The sequence below is a fragment of the Dama dama genome, chromosome 10, assembly GCF_033118175.1.
Source record: "Dama dama isolate Ldn47 chromosome 10, ASM3311817v1, whole genome shotgun sequence".
NCBI classification, from domain to species: domain Eukaryota; kingdom Metazoa; phylum Chordata; class Mammalia; order Artiodactyla; family Cervidae; genus Dama; species Dama dama.
In genome coordinates, this window is record NC_083690.1 from 25,969,831 (window position 1) to 25,988,906 (window position 19,076).

Genomic DNA, 19,076 nt, shown 5'->3' on the forward strand with positions numbered 1-19,076 from the left:
ACTCTCGAGAGTCTTCTCCAACACCACAGTGCAAAATCATCAATTCTTCTGCACTCAGCTTTCTTTATAGTCCAACTCTCACATCCATACATGACCACTGGAAAAACCATAGCCCTGACTAGACGGACCTTTGTTGGCAACGTAATGTCTCTGCTTTTTAATATGCTGTCTAGGTTGGTCATAACTTTCCTTCTAAGGAGTAAGCATCTTTTAATTTCATGGCTGCAATCACCATGGAGTCCAGTAAAACTGGGTTCAGATTCCAGTTCTGCCACTTTTTCACTGCTGACTCTCTGCCTCAGTTTCCATAACTATTAATATAAAATGGAAGTGATGCTACCTACTTTATCTGTTGGTGTGATGATTCAATGAGATAATACGGGTAAACCACACGTGGCCAGTATAGACTAATCAGTTCTATTGATGTTACCAGTTAATTATCTCAGAAACAATGGGAAAAGCACAGGAATCCAGAGGAGAAAGCCTTTTTTTAGAGAAAATGTTTTGTTGTGGTGGTGGACCATTTTGTAAAGTCTTTATTGAATTTGTTACAATATTATTTCTGCTGTATGTTTTGGTCTTTTGACCACAAGGCATGTGGGAATCTTAGCTCCCTGACCAGGGTTCGAACCTGCATGCCTTGCATTGGAAGGGAAAGCCTTAACCATCGGACTGCCAGGGAAGACCCCCAGCAGAGACAGTCTTTTACTCGTCGACAGGGTAAGGAGTGGGAGGTAGACTGGCCAGGGTTCCAAGGGGAAAATGATGTTGACACTTGAAGTGTGGAGAAGAGGATTGAGGGAAGGGCCAGTCTGATAAGAACAGGTACAGACACATGAGCACATCCAGGCAAGTGAGGGACCTGCAGGTAGTTTATTGTGATAGAAGTGAAATATTGGGAGCAAATGGGGTTATGAAGCTGGGGTCCGATCGAAAAAACGTTGCTTGTTCATCTGTCCATTTGGAAAATATTTGTCGATGACTCGCTGTGTGCCAGCCACTGCCCTGGGTCCTGTCAGTTCTGCAGTGAAGAGAACAGGCCCAAATCTGCACGTTTGTGGCACTTAACTCCTAGTAGTTAGAAGTATGCGCTAAGCGAATAGACAGGTAAAATATGAAGGGAGGCAGAGGGGAAAAAAAAAAAGGCAGGGAAGCAGGGTGGGGGCTGCTAGGAGGGTTGTTATGTCACAGAGGCCCTTGGGCAGAGACTAAAGGGGGGGCAAGGGGAGAGCTTTGGGCAGAGAAGACAGTGAAAATGAAAGGCCTGAGGTGGGCGCTTGTGTGGCTGAATTAAGGGGTCTGATGGGCAGGGTGGTGGGAGGCGAGGACAGAGGGGTAAAAGCCGTTGGTATAGAGCCTTGTGGCCATTTGTAAGAACTTGTGGGCTTCCCAGGTGGTGCTAGTGATAAAGAACCCACCTGCCAGTGCAGGAGACATGAGATGCTGGTTTGATCCCTGGGTCGGGAAGATCCCCTGGAGGAGGGCATGGCAACCCAGTCCAGTATTCTTGCCTGGAGAGTCCCCTGGACAGAGGAGCCTGGCGGGCTACAGTCCATGGGGTTGCAAAGAGTGGGACACGACTGAAGCGACTGAGCAGACACAGGCTTTTGAATGAGTGGGAGGGGCCTCATGGGAACATTTCCACTGACAGAGGGCCAGGACCGGACAGATTTGAGCAGGATACGCCCCATGGGCTACGTGGGGAGAGCAGACAGCGGGGAAGGGCAGGCGGGGAGACCCGTCAGGGCTGCTGCAGAAGGGCTGTGGAGGTGACAGTGACTCGGGCTGGGGGCAGCAGTGAAGGAGGAGAGAAGGCAGTGGGTGCAAGCATCGTGAAGATGGAGACACTTGGATCTGTGGTTGGACCCGGATATGGGTGGCGGAAAGAGAGGAATAAAGAAGGACTTTAAGTTTTGGTCTGAAAAGCAGAGAGACTGGTCTTCACCTGTAATGGGAAAGAAAGTGGAGACAGGTTTTAGGAGGAAGATCGGAGATTCAGTTTCAACGCCATGAAGACCTCAGTCAAGCAGCTGGAGGGGACTTGCCTGGCGGTCCAGTGGTTAAGACTCTGAAATCTCAAGGCAACAGGCACGGGTCCAGCCCCTCTTTGGGGAACTAAGAGGGACAGCCTAAAATAATAATATAATAATAATAATAATAAAGGTAGCTGAATGTGGGATTCTGGAATTCAGAGGAAAATCCTGTCAAGCTCTATCTATCTGGAATGTAGAACCATTGATTCTTTTTTGAGAAGAGTAGGGTGGATGGAGGTCATTAGTTATGCAGGTTATATAAGAAAACAACATCCCTAAGAAAATATTTTTAACCTGTTAGATCAGCCCACAATCCCTTTTGCCAATTGCAACCCCTTCCTAATCCATCTTCCCCTCCTGGAGTAACTGTTGTCCCAGACTGTGCATGCCTCCTTCCAGACCTTTCTCTGTGCATCCACATACCCCAGTGAATCCGTAAACTACATGTAGTATCTTGGGAGTGTATGTATTTTAACAAAATGGTAACGTAATGAATGTGTCGCATGTGCTTTTGTCACTTGTCATTTGCCCCTCTTCTCTGAACTGTGTCTTAGAGATCCACCCTCGGTGTTACAAACAAACCTAGCTTTTTAAAAACTTGTCACCGTATGTTATGGACAGACTGTGGGTTATTCAGCCGCTTTCCAGATGGAGGGCATTAGCATTTTGCACATTCCTCCTCCAGCACCTGTGTGGGTCTCTCTGGTAGATTCCAGGGATTGAACTGACTGGGTCTGAGTAGATTGAAGCTAGGCGGGGCTTTGTTTTGTCTTGTTTTAGTGGAGACTGCCACGCTGCTCCCCGGAGTGCCTCTGTCAGCTTCCTCACCAGCCGTGGCAGGTTTTTAATGAGGGAGGCCACGGAGATCTGTGCTTTAGAGCAAGGCACAGTGGCGGGCTGTGGGTTGGAAGGAACGAGCAGGAAGCCAAGAGACCAGGGAGTCTGTGGACTGCTGTTCCACTCTTGGGTTTCCCTGGTGGTTCAGCAGGAAAGAACCCGCCTGCAATGCAGGAGACGCAGGAGATGCAGGTTCGATCCCTGGGTCGGGAGGATCCCCTGGAGGAGGGCATGGCTACCCACTCCAGTATTCTTGCCTGGAGAATCCCACGGACAGAGGAGCCTGGCGGGCTACAGTCCATAGGGTTGCAAAGAGTCGGGCACAACTGAAGCAACTTAGCAAGCACTCACGTTCTGCTCTTAAGAACCCACATTTTGAGGGAGACACAGGCTACTTTAGGAGCTGAGAGAGATGGTCCCCTTCCCTTCCTTTCCTCCTGGAAATAGATGAGCACAAGTGAAATGCCGCTCTCCCGCAGCCTGCAACGCCTGGCTTCTTCCCTGTCAGCCGGTTTCTATTCCTAGCCCTTCTCACCAGCTAGAAGTCATCCTCTTCTGACAAAGACACAGTCGAGACATTATAAAATCGCTGTTTTTATTAGAGCAGACCAACTCCTCCATCATCGAGACCCTTATCCTGCCACCAGCCTGGTAGCATCCTTGCCTGACACGCTCGACGGCGCGTTCAAGGGCTGGTGCACGACCAAGGTTGTGTTTGTCACTAGCCTCGCGCCTGTTGGGAGAGTGTGATCACAGCCCCGCCCCTGAGACAGACGGAATCCTACAGCCAGCTGCTCTCCTTCCTACACTCTCCTGTGCCTGCATGGGAAAAGGAAAGTTGTAGCCTCTGAAAAGTTACGTCATCTTTTCTTTGCCTGAATTGCAGGTGGGTGTTAACTTTGTATAAATTGCCTTCCCGGTTAGCTCAGGGAACTGGGTCTAGGGTCTAAACTTCAAGTTTCGATTTTGTGCACTCATAATTAGAAACTTTGAAATGTTTCTCATCAGCCTCATCTTCATTGCTAACCTTTATCAAGAATGTATTACACAGCTGGCAATATTTTAAATGTTTTGTATTTATAAAGTAGGTGCTTTTAATCACCATCCCACTTTTTTTTTCTTCCTTTTTTTTTTTTTGCGTTTTTAAATTGAGATACTTAATTTACGTAACACAAAATTCACCATTTTAAAGTGTGCAATTCCTGGACTTCCCTGGTGGTCTAGTGATTAAGCCTCTGAGCTTACATTGCAGGTGGCACAGGTTTGATCCTTGGTTAGGGAATTAAGATCCTGCATGCCTTGCATTAGGCCGCCCGGATGGTTCAGTGGTAAAGAATCTGCCTGCCAAGCGATTTCCCATTGTATGGATATGCCACAGCCTGTTTTTCCATTCATCCATTGATGGACAGTTGGGCTGCTTCTGCTTTGGGGCTATTACGATGCATGTCCCTAGGACCACATCTCAGTTTGACAGCTGAGGAAACTCGGGCACCAGCGTCATTTCTCAAACAAGCCGGATGGGATTCTTACCCAGGTGCCTGACTTCACAGCCGAATCCTGACCACCCACCTTGGCTGTTTAGCTGACGAATGAAGGTCTGGGAATTCTGGACCTATGCCACATACCTTCACGATAATCATTTTTCCAAATTAAATATTGAGCCCTGTGGTCTGAAGAGTTCATTTCTGGGGACTTGGGTCTGTCCTGTTTGAACTCATCACCACTGTGGGACATCCTGGCTAAGCCAGGATTGTTCATTCAGTTCAAAATGTGTTTACCAATGGTCTTTGATGTAATTGACTCAGCCCTGTCCTGGGAGTTCATGGTCAAGTAACTGACATAGGTTCCCAGGATGCAGACTCTGGGATGGAACTGTGTTTGCAGAAGGCTGACTGGGGGGTAAGAGGGGCTCTCAGGAAAAACCAGGGGAGGAAATGGCAACCTCCTCCAGTATTCTTGCCTGGAGAATCCCATGGGCAGAGGAGCTTGGTGGGCTGCAGTCCAAAGGGTCACAAAGAGTTGGACACGACTGACAACTGAGCACACACACTCAGGAACGACGCCTGTGTGGTTGAGGGAAGTAGGACTGGGCACAGGGGGGCGCTGAACTGTGACGCCAGCCGTGCCGATCCCCCAGCGAGCTGTGGGGATGGGTGGCCCTGCAGAGGTGCCCCCAGTCGAGGCAAGGAGCCTGGGTCTCTGTTCCTTTGTCACGAGTCAGTATCAGAGATCAGGCATAACCCGAGGTTAGAGAGGCTTCTCCCTGGGAAGGGACACAGCTCCCAGCAGCTAGAGTGTGGGTGGGTGACCTGGGCTCACGTCCGCTCTACACATCTAGCCCCATGTCCATGGTGGCTCAGATCAATGCTCTGACAGAGAAGGTCTGTGAAGATGCTGCTGGAACACGGCTGAATGGAGGGTGTAACTCAGCCCGGCGTGGGGGTGAGCAGGGAGGAAGGATCATCTTAACTGTGCTGTGAAGTGGACCCCAGACCTGCACGTCCACTGCCACTCCATGAACTGCTCCACTTGAGTGCCTCAGTGTCTCTACCCGACTGCCCCAAACCCAGCTCAGCCCTGCCCCTCCTCCAGCCTTGACCTCCCTGAGAAGGGCACTGCCATGCCTCTAGTTACACAGGCTGGAAGCCACAGTTGGTTGGTTGCTCAGTCGCTAAGTTGTGTCTGACTCTTTGCGACCCCATGGACTGTAAACTAGCAGGCTACAGTTTTCCAGGCAAGAAACTGGAAACCCACTGGAGCGGGTTGCCTTTTTCTTCTCCAGAGGATCTTCCTGACCCAGGGATCAAACCCGTGTCCCCTGCACCGACAGGTGGGTTCTTTACCACTGAACCACCAGAGATGCGGCAGAGTCACCTTAACACCTTGTCCTTCCTTGCTGCCTTCTCCAGACCATCACCCAGTCCTCCGTCCTCACGTTGAAAATAGCTTCTCCCTGCCTTTTCCTTGTTGCTGACACCTCTTGTCTGATCACCCACAGGAGCGTCCTCCCAGCCCCGCCCCCCCAGCACCCACTTCCGGCCGACTCTCATTCCAACCTCTCATCCCAACATCGTCCCCCTGCCCCAGTAACCCCATGCGGCTTCCCATTGGTCTGGGGTTAGGAGCAAAACTCCCCTTCTGTGGCCCAGGTGGCTTTGGTGGTCTTGCCCACGTGGTCCCGAGTCATGCGCCTGGCTCCCTTGCCCCCTAGCTCCAGCCCCTCTGCTACTCCTTGTCCCTCTTACTCTCTGATCACTCTCACCACATGGCCTTCATGTGTGCATCCACTTTGCTTAGAGCACACACACCTCTGCGCCCCTAAATTAACTAGTTCATCCTTCATGCTGCAGTTCTGTTGTCACCCTTCCATGGAGCATCCACTAACCTCCCAGCCACAGTCATGTTTCCCTTTGAAAACCAGTCAATCCTGAATATTCACTGGAAGGACTGATGCTGAAACTGAAGCTCCAATACTTTGGCCACCTAATGCGAAGAGCCAACTCATTGTAAAAGACCCTGATGCTGGGAAAGATTAGAGGCAGGAGGAGAAGGGGACGACAGAGGATGAGGTGGTTGGATGGCATCACTGACTCGATGGATGTGAGTTTGAGCAAACTCTGGGAGATAGTGAAGGACAGAGGAGCCTGGTGTGCTACAGTCCTTGGGGTCCCAAAGGGTCAGACATGACTTAGTGACTGATCAACAACAAGGCATCACTCACCCACCTCCAGAAATGGTTGATGATGTACATTTGGTGGTGGGGCCCTTTGCTTAACACTGCTCTTCCTCCCTAGACCATCTGTTCCAAGAGGCAAAGGAACCGGTCCCCATGTTGAAGAGGAAGTGCTCAGTCAACCTAAAGAGGGGGAAGGGGAGGAGGGAGAAGAGCGGGACTGGGCAGGGAGTAAAAGATCCCAGCCCCACGTGGCCAGGGATGAGATAGGGGCAAACTGTCATCTCCTCTACGTGCCTGGGTCTCCGGGACCTCACACAGCAGAAATCTTGACTAGTGTATGAGATGACATCTGTTCTGGGACCCTGAGTTCCACCCACTGCACCACCCTAGACTTGAGCAGGACATTTCACTCCCCACCTGGCTTCCGCACCGCTTAGCACGCGTCATCGGCACAAACAGCCTTTGCGCCTCATCAGGCTTTGAGCTGGCCTGGAAATGTCAGAAGCCAGGGGATCACCATTGTGCCCTGACCTCTCCTGTCCATCCCAGCCTCAAGAAGGCTCCCGGGTCTCCTGGCGCTGGGCCTTTGCACATACTGCTCCTGCCCGGATGCCCACCCCGTCCCTCCTCTGCCTGCCCCCACCCACCTCTGAGCTCCCTGCAGCTGGCATCCTGACCTCCTCTGTAGAGCCCGCCCAGCCCCAAGCCACACCAGGCACCCATCCTCTCCACCCACCGCTCCCGGGCCAGCACCCCCCCAACCCCGCCACCGCCTCTGAGCAGTGTCTGTCAGCGGCCGCTCCTCCAGTTCCTCGAGGACAAGGAGCTGATCTTCCTGCCTTCGTCTCCTTTCCCTCCTCATCCCTACCTTTTCACAAATCCACCACTTCTGCCCCCATGGGCCTGCCATCCTAGTAGGGGAACCACAAACAAAACAAACAGAGGTCATTCCAGAGCGGGGTAGGTGTCGTTGCCACATTGAGGAGGCTGAGAAGGCTGGGGACAGTCAGAAGGGGCCCCCAGAAGGGCCCCACATGCCCGCAAGCAAGAGGAAGCATTCCCGGCCGGGGAGACTGCAAGTTCCCTGGCCCTGAGAGGAGAGAGGCATGGCCTCTTGGAGAAACAGTCACAAGGGCTGTTGGGCTGAAGGGTTGTGTGGGGGTGGGAATGAGGTCAGGAGGGTGGTGGAGCCAGATTATTTATCGTTGTCTCCGGCCCTTAGTGCAGCACCCACTCTGTAGGAGAAGCTCAAGGAGTCTCTGTTGAATTGATGGGGAGGGGCCCTGAGGGCTTCCCCGTCTTCCAGGGGGTGAGCCCTGCTTGCTGGGCAGGAAGAGTTAGGGAAGGTCCCAGTGATGGATGCGCTCGGGGAGAGGTCCATTCCTTTAGAAGGAAATTTTCAGTGGATGTCCCTGGTGGTCCAGTGGTTAAGAATCCACCTGCCAAGGTCGGGGACGTGGGTCCGATCCCTGGTCCAGGAAGATCACACAGACTGTGGAGCAGCTAAGCCCATGAGCCACAACTGCTGAGCCCCAGCACCCTAGAGCCCGTGCTCTGCGGGAGAAGCCACTGCGATGAGAATCCCTCATACCACAAGTAGAGAGTAGCCTTGCTCACCACAGCTAGAGGAAAGCCCGCCCGCAGCAACAAAGACCCAGTGCAGTCAAAAATAACTAATAAAAAATTTAAAAAAAGAAGCTACTCTTTATATATATGTAAAAAACAAAAGTTCTCGGATGCAAACCAAGTGGTGGAGGCGGAGACTGGAGAGAAAATTCCACCCAGGTGACGTCTCTCCTCCCATCAGGCCAAGTGATGGTGCTGTGGGCTTGGAGGCCCTGAGTCAGTTTAGTACCAGCCTGGCAAACACTCAGAGGCTGTCTGTACGACTGGGCTTGCCTGGGGGCCCTGCAGGCCTGCGTCCCCTCCCGAGCTCTCAGGGTGGACGGTGGAAACACCCTCAGCCGCTGGCAGTCCCGCTCCAAATCCTCCACTAGCCTCCTGGGCACTTCAGAGTAAGCCCAGAGTCCTCACCATGGCCTCCACCCCCCACCTCAGGGCCTTTGCACGTGCTGTTCCTGCCACCTGGAAGATCCTTCGTCCAGATTCCCATAGGGGTCCCCTCCTCCACTTCCTTCAGTCTCCATTTGAAAGTCATTTCACCAGAGGCCTTCTCTGACCCCCTGGCTAACATAGTAGCTCCACCCTCTATTCCCTCTGTTTTTCTCTACCTCTTTTTTTCCACAGCACTGAGCTTCATTTGATATACTATACCCACCCCACCCCACCCCTTGTTTTTTTAAATAACCTGTCTCCTCTCACTAGAATGTAAGTTTCTTGAGAGCGGAGTCTTTGATATGCTTGCTGTGTGCCCAGAGGAGTTGTTCAATAAATACTGAGTGAATGAATGAATTGGGGAAATGAGGTCAGCGTCACCTGCCACTCGGGGTCATGTGAATGTGGAATTTCGGGCCTTGCGCTTCCCCGTGTGTGGTTTGCATGCTTGCGTTGCCCTGCAGGTGGCAAGTAAACACATGCTATTTCAGAAGGTCCGTATTTCTCTTTGCCTTCTGTTTATGGCAGGCGATAATGATTTTCCATTTATGGCATTAATATAAAGTTTCCTTTTTGAAGCACACTCATTCAAGATTAAAAAAAGAGAAAATCTCTGTCTGCCTGCCTAAAAGATAGTTTATAATGCACATTGCCATCTTACAAAAAAAGTTTTCTGAGAATAAAAAGAAATGTTAATTCTTTTTGAGCCGCTATTGAAAAAGATTTTATAGATAGCTGTGGAATAAAAAATGGTTTCATAAAGATACAGCATCCTGTGTCCTGGAGTCCAAGAGGAAACCCTAGATTCTGGATCTGCGTGAATATTCTACTAACCTGAAACGAAGTATAAAATCTCAAGGTGTACATTGGTTGCAGGAAACAATGGTGCATAAGTATTTGAGAAATAACCCCAAGCCTTCCTTTAATGATCCTCCATCTGACTTGCACATAAGCATGTGATTTTGTCAGTCTGTCTACCCATGGCCATGAGAAACTCTGCTTCAGTTTGTGTTGTTTTGATCCACCTCTAGGGGGCAGTCTCAACCATTGGTTTAGATCTTGCAACCTAAGTGTACAGAATGTGGAGTCTTTGTTATTCTTGTTTTAAGGATGGGAGTGCATCTGATATGTCAGCAAAAGCCTCAACATACAAGCTCAGAACTATACTTTTTCATTCAAGTAATATGCATTCAGGACTTACTGTGCTGTGCTGGGAAAACCAAATCACTGGGAGAACACTAGGATGGGTTTTGAAGGCAGAGTAGGAGTTTTGTACTGTAAGATACATTTGGATCGTTGATTTCTAGGAGCATAGGGCCATCATTGAGAACATTCATTAAGGTGTTTTTTTTTTTTATTTATTTGTTCATTTTTTATTTGGCTGCATTGGCTGTTAGTTGTGGGACCCAGGATCTTCATTTTGTCTTGGGGGATTTTTCATTGGGGTCCATGGATTCTCCAGTTGTGGCTCAGGCTTCAGAGCACGTGGGCTCAGTAGCTGTGGCTACTGAGTAGCACGTGGGCTTAGTTGCCCTGCAGCTTGTAGGATCTTAGTTCCCCAACCAGGGATTGAACCCGTGTCCGCTGCATTGCAAGGAGGATTCTTGACCGGTGGACCACCAGGGAAGTCCCTCAGGCATTATTTTAAACCTCTACTAAACGCTCCACTGTTGCTAGGTCCTGGTAGTGACTTCAGATTCAGATACCTCTTAGTATTAGTTTTGCCACTGCATCATTGAGAACTGTGTGAATCACACACACACGTACATACACGTGGCTTGAGTAAAGAAAATAATGTGTTAACTCTTGTGACTTAAAAGTCCAAGTTAAAAAAAAAAAAAAAAGTCCAAGTAGTGCTGGCTTCAGGCGGGGCTAGATACTGGCTAGACCAGTTTCTGTTTGGTCGTCTATCTGTGTCCTCAATTCTGCTGCCTCTGTGTTGGTGTTACTCTTGGACAGATCTCTTCTTGGAAGATAGAAGGACATTTATAACTGTGGACCTAATCAGTTGATAAAAATAGCTTCTTCATTTTGGTGGCCCTTAGAGCTCACAGCTCATGCATGCATGCTAAGTCACTTCAGTGGTGTCTGACTCTGTGCAACCCTGTGGACTGTAGTCCGCCAAGCTCCTCTCTCTATGGGATTCTCCAGGCAAGAATACTGGAGTGCCTGAAGGCTGCTGTGCCTTCCTCGAGGGAATCATTCCAACCCGGGGATCGAACCCGAATTCTTATATCTCCTGCATTGGCAAGTGGGTTCTTTACCACTAGTGCCACCTGGGAAGCCCCCTTCACAACTCATATCAGCTAATAATTCCAGAGGAAGAGAGAGAGGGACTTTTCCAGCAGATTCAACCAATCCCTGGCTTGAATCTGTTGACCTGACTTTGGGCAGAGCCCTAAACCAGTCACATGACCAGGGAGACAGACTAGCCAGATTAGCCTGGCCTTGGCTGTCCAGGCCTCAGTCATGTGCTCGCCCTTGAGGGGTCACCAGTGTGATTTCCACTCGCACCATGTGTGCTGAGAGTGAGGAGAGATGGTTTCCCAAAGGAAAACCGAGGAGATGTAACTAGAAGAAAATGAATAGGGGCTTCCCTGGTGGTCCGGGGAAGACCCCGAGCTTCCACTGCAGAGGGCATGGGTTTGATACCTGGTCAGGAAGCCAAGATCCTGCATGCCCTGTGGTGCAGTGAAAAAAAAAAGAAAGAAAGAAAGAAAAAATGACAAAAACAACCAATGTCCACTGTCTTCCCCTGGACATGGCCTTGGGGCAATTTGCTTCAGCTTTCAAAGCCTCAGTTTCCTCCTATGTAAAATGGGGATAATGATCCCAGGGCATAGCATTCTTGTAAAGTGAAAGTGAAGTCACTCAGTCGTGTCCGACTCTTTGTGACCCCATGGACTGTAGCCTACCAGGTTCCTCTGTCCATAGGATTTTCCAGGCAAGAATACTGGAGTGGGTTGCCATTTCTGCATTCTTGTAGATGCCCACAAAAAGCACCTTAAATGGTCATTGAAGTGGCCCCAAACCTGGGCTCCAGTAATCTGTAACATGCGCTTGTTGCTCATAAATCGTCCCTGCGGTAAGATGTGGCACTTGGCCGGGGGAGGAGCAGAACAGATGGAGTAAGTCAGGTGTGCGGAAGTGCTCTGTGAACTCCGCGTGGTGCCCCCGACACAGCGTGTTCACAGCCTCTTCATTAAGCCATTCCAAGTTATTGTTCTTCTCCAATGGGACTTGACACCTGCAAAGTCAGGTCCCCGACATCTGCCGGCCCCGGAAACCAGTCCAGTGTTCTCAGCTGCTCGTGAATGCAGCTCAGGCTCTGGCACTCGCTAAATCAACCCTCTTTAGGAGAATTCCAATCTTCTGGCCTCAGAGGAGTACGTGATCCCTGAAATATAGACTCTGTCGAGCTCCTTTAAGCATAACTGATTCTAGGCGTTTCTTTCCAATTCCATTTTTTCCCCCCAAGAGAGAACTAATAATATGGCCATTGATAAAATTCTACAAATTTCTCTGGGGCTAGCATTAAGGATAAAGATGATAAGGAGAACAATGATGGCAGTGGGACTTGGCTTTCACGTCACGTCTGAATTGCTTAGACCATTTGCCGTACTTAACGCGAGCCTCCTCGGCACCTGTCACTCTAGGCAAACCCAACTTCTGACTGATCCATGAGCCTTTCAGGCTTTTTCAGACTCCCCAACCTTAGCTCCTGCTCCTCCTGCTGTGTGGAATGCCTTTCTCTTGTTGTCCAGCGAGGCTTTTAACTTGCTTTTTTCAATATTCGTGTGTATCTCGTGTGTGTTAGTCGCTCAGTTGTGCCCGACTCTTTGTGACCCCATGGACTGCACCCCCAGGCTCCTCTGTCCATGGGATTTTCCAGGCAAGGGTACTGGAGTGGGTTGCCATTTCCTTCTCCAGGGCATCTTCCCAACCAGGGATTGAACCCAGGTCTCCTGCACTGCAGGCAGATTCTTTACCAACTGAGCTACAAGGGAAGATATTTAATATTTATTTTTATTTATTAATATTTATTTGGCTGCTCCAGGTCTTAGTTGTGGTACGCAGGATCTTCCATCTTCATTGCAGCATGTGAGCTCTTTAGTTTTGACATGTGGGATCTGGTTCCCCAACCAGGGATCGAATCCAGGCCCCCTGCATTGAGAGCACAGAGTCTTAGCCACTGGACCAGCAGGGAAGTCCCCAGACCATTTAGTTTTCAAATCTGAGCTCAAACGTCTCCTTATTTATTCATTTAATGAGGGCCCATTGTGTGCCAGGCACCATCCTAGGGGCTTAGAATATGCAATGTGATCAAAACAGACACAGTCCCTGCCTTCATGGAATTTACATGCTAGTGCAGGGAGGGATGGCCCAGTAATAAGAGGCATGATGAGTAAGATCAAGGAGAGGTTATATTAGTGAGGGCTTGGGAGTGTGTGTGTGTGTGTGTGTGTGTGTGTGTACATGGCTTGCCATTTTTAAAAATATTTATTTTTGCTGCATCGGGGTTTGGTTGATCTTTGTCGTGGCACATGCTCTTTAGTTGTGACACCTGGCTCAGTCTGTGTGGTGTGTGGAATCTTAGTTCCCCAACCAGAGACTGAACCCACATTCCCTGGGTTGGAAGCCCGGAGTCTTAATCACCAGGAAAGTCCCTGTAATTTTAAATAGGATGCCTGGGGAGGATGTCGCCAAGAAGGTAAGATCTGAGACCAGCCTTGAAGGAGATGAGGAATCTGGGTATTTACCCGGGGGAAGGATGGTGAGTCAAAGGCCCATGGGTGGGTGGGCACAGGCTGGGTGTTTCGAGTACCGGAGTGATGAGGTGGTCAGAGATGTGGATGGAGGCTCAGTGGGCCGGGCCTGGTGGCCACTGGGAACCCGTGCAGAGTCCAGAGCAGAGAAGTGGAATGATTCGGCTTCCCTTTCATCAGGACTCCCGGGGTGTCGCAGGGAGAATGGATGGCAGCGGGGAGGGTAGGAGCAGGAGGACAGTGAGGAGTCCTGAACCGGCGTGGTAGCAAGGAGGTGGGGATAAGTGGTCAGATTTGGGAATACGTGGTGTTTTTCACTTGCGCTGATGGATTGGACCTGGACTGGGAAAGTGAGTGAGTGGGTGAGGCTTTCAGGATGACTCCCAAGGATTTGAGCCTGGCCGTGCCCTCAGGAGCCTCCCTAGTCCCCTCCTTCAGATCTCTGCATCACATTTTATACATTTTTGTTATAATCCCTTGGGGCTTCCCTGGTAACTCAGCTGGTAAAGAATCTGCCTGCAATGCAGGAGACTGCTGTTCAGTTCCTGGGTCGGGAAGAAACCCTGGAGGAGGGCATGGCAACTCCAGTATTATTGTGTGGAGAATCCCATGGACAGACGAGCCTGGAGGGTTACAGTCCACAGGGTCGCACAGAGTCGGACATGACTGAGCCACTGTGCCCAGCACAGCATAATCAATTGTCTCCTTTTTTTGGCCTCAGATGCCCTTGGGAATCTGATGAAAGTGATGGACTCTCTTCCCAGAAAAATACCATTATGCATTCATTTGAATGGGTGTCCCCAGACCCCCGTGCAGGCCATTCCCTAAATTACAGACCCCTGGCCAGTGTGTTGTTTGACTGAGCGCCTGACAGCAGGGAGTGCCGTTCACATCACTCAGAACCGGAATGGGGGGCGGAGTTGTGAGGATCAGCCCCTGACTGAGGGTTGGGTACAGTCTACAGACAAGCTGGGATCTGGCTACCCATTGGGTTGAAGTTTTTGTTAAATCCTCATTGCATAGGTAACAGCCACACAGTAAACACTTGATCAATGTTTGTTGAAAGACGATGATAAACTTGATACTTTACAAGGTTCTCCCGTGTTTTCAGGATGTCTGGTGTGTGTGCGTGCTCAGTCATGTCTGATTCTTTGTGACTTCATGGACTGTAGCCAGCCAGGGTCCTCTGTCCATGGGATTTTCCAGGCAAGAATACTGGAGTGGGTTGCCATTTCCTACTCCAGGGGGAAGTCTTAAATATTAATTAATATTCACTCACTCTCACACTCCACGTTTTATAGCCTGAGAAATAGAGCCTCAGCAAAGTGAAATATGCCGTGCCAGGGAGAGAGGTGTCTGGCATCTGACCAGGATGAGAGTTAACTGAGTGGGCACTTGGTCATCCTCAGTGGTTATCATCACGGAGCTGGCTGATGTGGAAGCTGAGACTGGGGCCCTGGGCTCCAGGCTTCCCACATGATGGTTGGTCCCCTCCTTCCCCACAGTTCTACACTCCAGAAATTTATAATCCAGCTGGGGAATCAGTAATAAGAAGCAAGAAAAGGATCCTTAATGACTTCCACTTTTCCCCTGGTTAGTTCTTAGAGTAGACCTGCAAGGTAGACCTTATTAACATGCCCTTTTTACAGACAAGGAAACAGAGGCTCAGAGAAGGTAAGTAGCAGAGTTCAGGGCTCCCCTCCAGGTCTCCAAATCCCCAGATAATGAGTGAGCAATAGATATAGTTAAAGGCTTACAACGTAGCACTTAATTATATACGATTTCACCCTGTATTGTATGTAACTTAATACTAATTGTGGGGTTTCAGACTGAGCTGAAGTGAGAGGGGGTGAGAATGGCAGGGAAGCCTTCATGGAGACTTGGGGAGCTGAGCTGGGCCTTGAAGAGGATCTGGGGGGAGCTGGGAGGGGAAGGGAATCAAATAATTAAGGCATCAGGACAGCAGTGAGCTGGGTGGGGTGGGGCGGGGCTAAGATGGTACTATTTAAATAATGGAACTCCGTAAATGGAATTCTAACTAACATTCATTGAGAACTACCCAAGTGCCAGATTCCGTGCTATCTTTTTATTGTTATTGCATCCAACTCACCTTCAACTGTATGTTGTTGTTGCTATTGTTTAGTCACTAATTCGTGTCTGTGACCCCGTGGACTATATAGCCCGCCAGGCTCCTCTGTCCATGGGATTTCCCAGGCAAGTATATTGGAGTAGGTAGCCGTTCCCTTCTCCAGTGGATCTTCCCAGATCAGGGATGGAACCTGTGTCTCCTGCATTGGCAGGTGGAATTTTTTTTTTTTTTTAAACTACTGAGTCACCAGGGAAGCTTATGAGGGAAAGACAGATCCAACCAGACAGGTACTATTTTTACCTCCATTTGACAGAAACAAATAGCACTGTTGTGACTTGAAACCAGGCCTCCCAGGTGGCGCTAGTGGTAAAGAAACCATCTGCCAATGCAGGAGGCGCAACAGATGTGGGTTTGATCCCTGGATCGGGAAAATCCCCTGGAGAAGGGAATGGCAACCCCCTCTAGTATTCTTGCCTAGGAAATCCCGTGGACAGAGGAGCCTGGCAGGCTATAGTCCATAAAGTCACAAAGAGTTGGACTCAAGTTAGCGGCTGAGCATGCGACACACACTGGACTCCAAGGCTCACATTCTTCACAGCTCAAGTTCAATGCTGACCTGATTAGAGATGGACGTATTGTGAATAATGAGGAATAAACAGGACTTGTCCAGTGCCTCACTGGCAAAGTGTGGCCCATCGGGCATTGCCTGGGAGCTTGTTGCAGGTGTCAGCTTGGGCCCCTGAATCAGAACCTCGCTTTCCACACAGTCCCAGGTTATTTGTGCACACATCAGCATTTGAGAAACATGGGGTTGATGAGAAGTTTTGCTGGCTCTGTGCCTGAGCTCTTCAAATCTTTCCAATGACATCTCCCTCCTGGCAGAGGCGAATAAATGTATTCCCGGAGGTGAAAACCCAGGGCAGCCCACCCCGAGCTGAGATCTCTTTGAAGTCTCATATTTCATCTAAAAATGTCATTGAATATTTCATCCCGTACCATAATATATCAGTGGCCATTTTAATATCTCAAAATAGTTATGTAAATTACCATGGAGTAGGATCCGTGTTTCCGGAAGGCGCATGGGATGGGTTTCCTTGTATCTTAAATGGGGTAGTAATAACCACTTCAAGGGTTGCCGTGAAGATCAAAGGAGAATCATGTATATGGAAATGCTGCGTCAACTGTCCGCCTCGTACATGCATTGTTCTGAAAAAGGAACTGAGAATCCTCTCCAGACATATCCCGCAACCTACCAGCTCTCCTGAGTTCATGGTGCTTTCCTCACAGTCAAGATGAGGCAGGACTCAGTCCAGGGAGGACCAAGGAATGTCTCTGGGCTTCTCAGGAAGCCAGGGAAATAGGAATAGGAACACCTATTGCTAATTTGTTTAAATTTCTTATGATTTCATAGTATCATCCTTTCTTATTACTCCTCACTTCCTGATTGGCCAGATTAGTTAACCTGAAAAACCTTGGGAAAACTCGGAGGCTTCAGAGATTCAGGGTGAGAGAGAAGATGGGAATCCAGCATCCTGTCCCCTGGTGGCCCAGAGAGAGGGGAGCCTGGGAGGAAAAGTCGGGGGCGACAGGGAAAGAGGGAAGCAGATAGTCACAACCTAGAGTCCTTCCTGCAGGAAAAGGGGTGAGAAGGGGGCTGGGCTGTCAGCCCTGGTCTAGCAGGGACTCTCTGGCCTCCCCGCCCAGGGGACCCCTTTCCTTGTAATTAGAAGGAGAGGGGAAGGCAGAGCGAGAAAGGCCCAGAGAGGCAAGATGGACAGAGACAGTGACCATCCACATCCAAGGCCAAGGAGGATGGGCAGCCAGAGAAGGTGCGGGAGGGGAGGAGCCTCATTCAGAACCGTGGAAGCTAGAGGGGGAGAATTTGGGGAACGGATGGGTCGGAACAGCTCCCCGTGGCCCTGGATCAATGGAAAAGGATGAAGCCGGAAAGAGCTATTATATTTGTTTAAGGAGGTTATGGATCACCCTTGGGAAGAGTTCTGGTAGATTAATGGGGTGCAAGGCAGGTTTTGAGAAGCTAAGAAGAGAATGATGGAAATTCTTTTTTTTCTCCTCCCCATGATAATCGTTAGGATTTTCACACAAATTGTGTTTCTATTACAAGCGTCTTACTTGCCATTTAATACTTAATCCGTCTGACTTGTGACTAGAATGTAGCTGACACTGTCTCTTTAGTTAAGAAGCTAAATTAGTTAAGAAGCATAGAAGAGGGCAAAGCATTGTTTACGGTATGACCCTACTTTCATTTAAAAGAACGTGTGTGTTTGTGTGTGTGTTTATAAATGTGGATATATACATATTATAAGCAAAGAAAAACATCTAGTGCAATACGTATCAGATCATGATGGAGGTTTCACTGGTATTACATATGTCACTTGTTTTTGGCTGCACTGGGTCTTCGTCGCTGCTTGTGGGATTTCTCTAGTTCCCTCGAATGGGGGCTGCTCTTGGCTGGGGTGTGCGGGCTGCTCCCTGCGGTGGCTTCTCTTGTTGCAGAGCACAGGCTCTAGGTTTGCAGGCTTCAGTCCTTGTTGCACACAGGCTTAATTCCTCCTGGACACGTGGACTCTTCCCAGACCAGGGATTGAACCCGTGTCCCCTGTATTGCCAGGCAGATTCTTATCCACCTCACCACTAGGGAGGTCCGTATGTCACTTTTAATATTTATAGTTTATTATACATTTACCATCCCCCCATAGAGCTGTAAAAATCTTTAATAAGAGTTATCTCTAATGATCAGGGCATGGTATACAACTTATAATTCTATTGGCTGCAAATGACAGAAACTCAGTTGAAACAAAATAACGTTAGGGTCATAACTAAGTTGTCCAGACACTTAGTCTTCAGGCGTGGGTGGATCCAGGGTCCCAAATTATGTCATTAGGACTCTTGTTCTTTGCATCGCTGGGACCTGCCATCTTCTTTCTTGACTTCATTCTCAGGCATTTCCAAGCCTGCGTCTCATCACCTTAGTCCCCGAGTGGAAAGAGAGCAGCTTTTCCCCAGGAGTGTCAGTAAAGTCCTTGGGCTGACTTTCAAGGGCCAGGTATCGGCCGAGGCTCATCCCCAGACCAGTGGATCCTTGCGGCCAGGGGAAGTACTGTGTTGATGGGCGAGACCATCAAGGTCATGTGACCCGAGAGGAGACCAAAGGAACTTTCAAGGGCATCTAAGGAAGCCAGCAAACTGGAAAAAGGGACTGAATGGTTCCCCCAAAGAAATCCAGAATTCTGCGACCAGAAAGGGAAGCAGAAAACCACAAACATCTGCTTCAAAGGGACCTTCCCTCTCTGCATCCTATATTTTTGTAATGACCGAGTTGTTTATAACAAGCATGCATTTCTTTCACAGTGGCAAGATAAAAAAAAAATGAGGTTTCTCTCTCAAACAACTGATCTGGGTTCCATATGGTTAGGGCAATAGAGATCACCAAATCATGAGCATGGAGGAAACAGTAAAGCCCAAATCTTCTCAGAGTCCTTGATTTTATTAGGGCATGGGAGGAATATAACAATGAGGCTGGGGAATCAAATCGCCCTTCTCCTTTCCATAGATTGTTAGTTGCATATGTTGGAAACCCACTGGGCCATCAGTCTCTG

At 49.3% G+C, this 19,076-nt stretch overlaps 1 protein-coding gene across 4 annotated transcripts in view; it reads left to right on the forward strand.

Moving 5' to 3' along the window:
- Positions 1-19,076, forward strand: part of KATNIP (katanin interacting protein) — a 228,715-nt gene that overhangs the window by 40,630 nt on the left and 169,009 nt on the right. The window lies entirely within an intron of this gene.